The sequence below is a fragment of the Mus musculus genome, chromosome 9, assembly GCF_000001635.26.
Source record: "Mus musculus strain C57BL/6J chromosome 9, GRCm38.p6 C57BL/6J".
In the NCBI taxonomy this organism is placed as follows: domain Eukaryota; kingdom Metazoa; phylum Chordata; class Mammalia; order Rodentia; family Muridae; genus Mus; species Mus musculus.
Window position 1 is genome coordinate 27,516,618 of NC_000075.6, and position 6,129 is coordinate 27,522,746.

Sequence of the window (6,129 nt, forward strand, 5' to 3'; positions counted from 1 at the left end):
GAGGCCAGCCTGGTCTACAAAGTGAGTTCTAGGACAGCCAGAGCTATACAAAGAAACCCTATCTCAAAAAAACAAAAAAACAAAAAACAAACAAAAAAAGGACCTTTGAATGCCGTGTGTGTGTGTGTGTGTGTGTGTGTGTGTGTGTGTGTGTGTGCTTCAGACAGACTCATGTAGATCAGACTGGCCTCAAACTTGCTATGTAGCCCAGGCTGACCCTTGATCTTCATGATTTTTAAGTTTATATTTTCATTCAGTCAGGATTTTTATCATTGTGATGGTAATCCTTTAATTGTTTTTCTTGTAGGCTGTGTCTTTTGTCTCCATCGGTATTGAATGAAAAAGCAGTTCCCTCTTCCACACCGACTAGACTATTGATTATTTCTTGGCATCCTTACCTGCCGGCCTCATCATTATCTCTCATTTCTCTTATATTCACTGGGGATTGAACTAGACATTCACATATGTTATCCCCTCTCTCATATTGTGCCATATGTGATGGCCAAGCATGCGAGGTTAGATTGGTATTGGTCTTATCAATAGCAACTAAACATCTACATGATTTGGCTCAGTGGGTAGACCACTAGCCTAGTAAGTGCAGGGCCCTGAGTTCAGTCTTCAGCCTGGGAAGGAGGAGGAGGGACACAATTACAAACTCTGGTGTGGTGGTCCATACCTGTGTCCAGTACTTAGGACACAGAGGTGAGCATATCTTTGTAAATTCATGGCCAGTCTGGTCTATGTTGGAATCCCAAGCCACTCAGTACTAGCTAGGGAGATTCTCTTTCATGAAACCAAGAATCTCCTTCCCACAGAAAGCTAGAATAAGGGCTAGAGCTGACATTGGCTACAGGGAGGTAAGGACAGGATGGAATTGGAATGGATTTCCCAGAAGAAAAGTGGGCATGCATTAGAACTACACAGGAACCTGACCTGGAGCATAGAAATGAGGCCTTCAGGTGCTTCAGTGGAGAAGAGATCTGCCTCTTGTAGCTTTGGGTCTGTTTTGTTTGATTTTTGTTATTATTTTGTTTTGTTTTTCTTTTCTTCTTTTTTCTACTGAGCTAAGGATCAAACCAGGGTCTTTTACACACTAGACACATATCCTATCATTAAGTTACATCCCTAGCCCTTTGTGTATTTTTAAGCCATGTGTGTGTTCTTTTTCTGTTCAACTAAAATCATGAATTTAAAAGGATCTCTATGGAGGTAGAATTAATAAACTGAAATGAGATTTGTGAGTTCTGATTTTTGACCATTAATCCATGACAACCTTGACCCGGTCTCCAAACTTCTTCTGAAAGCAATTTTTGTGTTTCTTCCTTTACAAACTAAGGCAGTCTGTGTTTAGAGACATTTTAGGTTCCTTCCAGGCCTTCTGTTCTAGAGCTTTGAAGGGCATGGCTTTACATGGAATGGCCCTGGTTCCCAGTAATCCCAAGTGGTTTTCCCACTGGCCTCCAGGCTCTTGCTGTCTTGTGTACACAGATCCACCTGATTTCCAAGCAGAGGACCAAGTGTGATGGATGTGGGTCTCGTGGAAGGTGTCTGGGGCACATGGCTTATTTACATGCTGTCTCTCAGTTCTGTATCTTGGGGCCTCTGAGTCTCCCTGCTGAGAAGCAGAGCTGGCTAGAAGCTGATCTGGCAGCTCGTTAACACTCAATTAAAGCTCTTCTCTACAGCCTGGCATTAACTTTTAAAAAATTTATACATGCAATTGAGGGAAGTAAAGCGCAAGTGTGGTTTTCAAAGCAGCTTGTGTGAGGGAGGCTTCGAAATTGTTCTCTTCTGCCCAGTGCTCAGTTTTCAGATTTACACTTGCAATCGAGATGGAAATTAAAGTGTGGTTTTAAGGTGGATGTGGATGTCTTACATGGCACAATATTAACCACTTTATATTTATAAATGTAATTAAAATGGGATTACTTTGGAATTAACGAACATAGGATGGAAGAGATGCGTGCACTTTCTTAGGGATATGCTGCGTTCTTTGTCTATAAATTCTTGATGAGTATGTTGCTACCAAACTCTTAACTTGTGTAGAACAGTAAGCTCAACATTTCCTGCTAGCAGAGCAAAGGGACTCTTGTCACATTTACCATCACAGCTCCTTGCCATGTTCTCTCAAGCTGCAGTCCAGGGCATTTGCTTCCCTGGGGTTTGAGAGGGTGGAACACTCGGTACTTGGCTTATAAGCCCCGTGGCTGTTGATTTACCTCAGTGGTGTCTTGGGTGACACCCAGGGATCACACTCTGCCTTTCCCTGGAGTGATGCATGGGCTGGTTTGTAGAAAGTAAGGGAAGGGCTGCTGTGGATCCTCTCTGTATAGCTGGCAGCCTGTTGACTTGAACTTTGTAGGGAGATCGTTGCTGTTCCTCCTATCCGCTGATGCACTCTCTGACTACACAGGAATGATTGGGGCTGATGCTGGTAGGAATTGTGGATCATCTCTTAGCTGTCTGCACATCTAAATGGTATATTACAGAGCATTAGAAATCTCATCTGAAGGTTGTCTTTCTTGACTCTTAGCATTGCCAGGACCTTAAACATTTCTCCCTTCCAGTTTAGACCAGTTCTTTGAAAGCAACTAATTTTTCCATCTGTATAACTATGATATTGTTGAACAACTATGATGTTGGCTGTTTGTGCTCTTGAGATGGGCGTGACAGTGGTGATGGTATACATTTCTGTGGCTGAGCTCTACATGTCTTCATCTTCTCTGTATGCCTCCATCTTTCCTGCCTGCCATGTTTCCTTCAGGGCAGGTAGGTTGTCCGTGTCTTCTGCCTTTCCTCTGTCATCCTCGTTGCCAGAAATATCTCATTAGCCCCAGTACTTTGTGGTGATGGGTGGGAATCAGTGACTATGCTTGGCACTGTACTACTGAGCTCCAAATCCCCAGGCATTCAGGTCTTGCCCAGCCCAGGTGAAAGATGCCCACATCTTTCCCTCATCAAGGCTTTAGGTGGGAAAGGGTTGGGAGACAGTGCTACTTCCCAGCTCTCCTGTCTATGATCTAACTCCCTTTATCATTCACTGCCATTTTCAGAAGACTCTGAATTAAGACCCCTTTCTCCTTTGCCTCCCCCTAATACATTTGCATGCTCACTGAGGCGAAAAATTACATGATTTCAAGATTGCCCTGAGTCCTGTTTCAGACCTTGGGCCTAGTTAGCAGGGCCATAGATGTGCAATTAAGCTGGGACTCACTGTCCTTAACAAGGACTCGGAGCTGCTTTAGTGTGAGAGCTTCCTGAGAAGGCTTTGCTCCACTGCTTTGCAGCCCCGGGGTGCCTTTGTCATATCCAGAGCCTAGATACCCCGGGCAGGGTGAGTCTGTGAGAAAACATGGTGTAGCTGCACAATGCATCATGGTAAGCGAACAGCTAGAAGGCTGAGGGAAGGGAGTTGTCCCCTGAAAATGATTCTGTCTAAAATGTTCAGAAGAAAAGGTTAGGCCTAAATCTTTGGCAAGAAGAGCCAGACTTGCTATTAAGAGAGACAAACATATCAGATGAAATCATTGACTGCTTTTCACTGAGCCTCCTGTCAGCGGCAAAGCGCTGGAGCTTCCAAAAACACCCGAAAGACAACAGGCTCGTAAATGAGGGATTTGGAGTGGAAAGATAAATGAGAAAATAGAGAAGCCCTGATTGCATTTTATGTCATCCTGGGTGGGAAGAGAAGTATAAGCCACAATACTTTACCAACAGTGGGCAGGGTCAGGACACATGGCAGGGTCAGGTACATGTCTAGACCAGAGCCCCTTCACTTCTGGCAACAAGGAACCCTGGTTTTCTTTTTAAGTGAAGTTTCGTTTCTCTCCTTTCCTTTCCTTTCCTTTCCTTTCCTTTCCTTTCCTTTCCTTTCCTTTCCTTTCCTTTCCTTTCCTTTCCTTTCCTTCCCTTCCCTTCCCTTCCCTTCCCTTCCCTTCCCTTCCCTTCCCTTCCCTTCCCTTCCCTTCCCTTCCCTTCCCTTCCCTTCCTTTCCCTGTCCTTTCCATTTCCTTTTCTTTTCTTCTCTCTCATTCATTCTTTCTTTCCTTTTTTTTTAAAAAGATTTATTTATTTAATGTATGAGTGCTATACCTGCATGTACACTTGTGTGCCAGAAGAGGGCATTGGATCCCGTTATAGATTATAGATGGTTGCAAGCCACCATGTGGTTACTGGGAATTGAACTCAGGATGTCTAGAACAGCCAATTCTCTTAACCCCTGAGCCATCTCTCCATCCCCAGGCTGATTTCTTTAGGTCAAAGGGTTTGCCTTGGCAACTGGGAACACAGACTTTAACAACTGGATAGGTCCATTTAATCCACATTTTTAGGGACCAAGCATCTCAGATTTATTGTTTTCTGTATTTTTATATCGTCTGTATCATCTTTACTTCTTCAATTCGTTCATAGTCCTTGCAAATCTTTGTTGACTGGAGGCACTAAGCACACCAGTCAACGAGTTGGAAATTATTCTGAGATTTACTCAGAGGATAAGAGAACCCACTTACTGCAAATCTCTCCAAATTAACCTGACTGAAAGGGAAAGCCAGGCTGAACTTCCTGGTTGTGTGGACATTTATTTGTGAATATCTTCACTTGTTCATCCATTGAGAACTGACTGGGTACTTACTCTGTTCCTGACCAAGGGTCCTTGTCTCTTGTGGGCCTTCTTTGCAGCTGGAGAAATGCACTTCACTGATATGCCAGGCAACTGGAGGAGCACGTTTTGCCTGGAAGCCTCAAGCCTCTGGGCTGTGGGCCAGAGGTTCTTTCCTAACTGAGCCTGGTCACAAGGGTCAGGAGAATCAGATGCTGCAAACAGTTCCTTGCTGTGGATTGCGGATCACACTTCGTGGGAGGCACCAGAGGTTCTTGGTAAGAGAGTGAACTTGAGGCACTCATCTTGTAGTGAAAGCTGAATGCTGCTGTCTCCCCCCACCCCCTTTTTCCATTAATGTATTTACTTATTCACTTTACACCCCAATATCAGCCCCCTTCTCCTTCCAGGCCTCTCTTACAACTCCTCCTCCATCCCTTCTCTTCTCCTCTGAGAATGTGGTACACCCCCCCCCCCAAGCATCCTTCTTACACCCCTCCCCCCAGAACATCAAGTCATTGCAGGACCAGGCACAGACCACATCCTCTCTCATTGAGGCCAGACAAGGCCAACCAATGATTGGCCCAAACTGAGATCCATCTCACGGGCAAGAACCAATCCCTGACACTGTTAATGCTACTCCTCTCTTCGTGGCCTTTCCTCTTCTGAAGAGACCTGAACTCAGCCTCTCTAATTGCACAAGTGCTTGCTCTATGCTGGCTTTTGCCCCCCAGAAAAGCAGGGAAGCAGAGATAACACAGTCAAATGTGTGAGATGATAAGTTCTGTGTGGTATAAGTGGAAAAAATGCAGAACCAGAGAGACAGAGATGGGGTGATTGGACACGGACATAATTTTGTTGTTTAAAGTTTAGACATAGCTTTTAAAAATTTTAAAATTAGATTAGCAAACAAAGTAAATCTCATCTCGGTGACTCTGTACATGTGTGTCCTGCTTTATTTTCCTTTGCCTCCCCTCCACACTGCCCTTTGTCCCCTGCCCCATTCCAGGTGGCTCCCTTCTGTTTCTCGCCCTCTGTTTATTAGCTACCTTAAGATCTTAGCCATCCCTTCTCATGGACGCCTTTCTAGTTTCAACACCAGTGTTCTTAAACAGAAGAAACCTCCGAGACTCCAAAATTCCAAGTGCCCCTTCCATCACAGTGAGGACATCTGGGAAAGAGAAAGTGGCCTTCACCAAGCATGGCGTCGTTTAGTGCCTGGCATTCATTTGGACTCAGCAGCCCCAGAATGGAGAGAGCTGTTTACTGTTCATAAGCCAGCCATTTTAGGGTGCTTTAGTATTTTGTCACAGAAACCTAAATGATCCAAGATAATAAAGTGCCCTCTGCTTAAGATTTAAATGTCTTGTATTGTGTGCGTGAGTGCTTTGCCTGCATGTATGCACAACACGTGAGCCTGGTACCTGGGGAGGGTCAGAAGAGGGTGTCAGTTCTTATACCTGGAGTTATATGTCATTGTGAACCACAATTGCGGTACTGAGCTGTCAACTTGGTCCTCTGAAAGAGCAGCC

At 44.7% G+C, this 6,129-nt stretch overlaps 1 long non-coding RNA gene across 3 annotated transcripts; it reads left to right on the forward strand.

The window, feature by feature from the left end:
• The first annotated feature begins 2,270 nt into the window (after positions 1-2,270).
• Positions 2,271-5,874, forward strand: Gm30791. 3 transcript variants are annotated; one of them, XR_379207.2, is made up of 3 exons: positions 2,271-2,434; positions 4,678-4,875; positions 5,688-5,874. It is a non-coding gene; the product is annotated as a predicted gene, 30791 (long non-coding RNA). The 3 variants fall into 3 exon arrangements; XR_379206.2 differs by lacking the exon at positions 2,271-2,434 and adding an exon at positions 3,327-3,378; XR_870599.1 differs by lacking the exon at positions 2,271-2,434 and adding an exon at positions 3,327-3,378 and having other exon boundaries at positions 5,713-5,874.
• Positions 5,875-6,129: the final 255 nt, after the last annotated feature.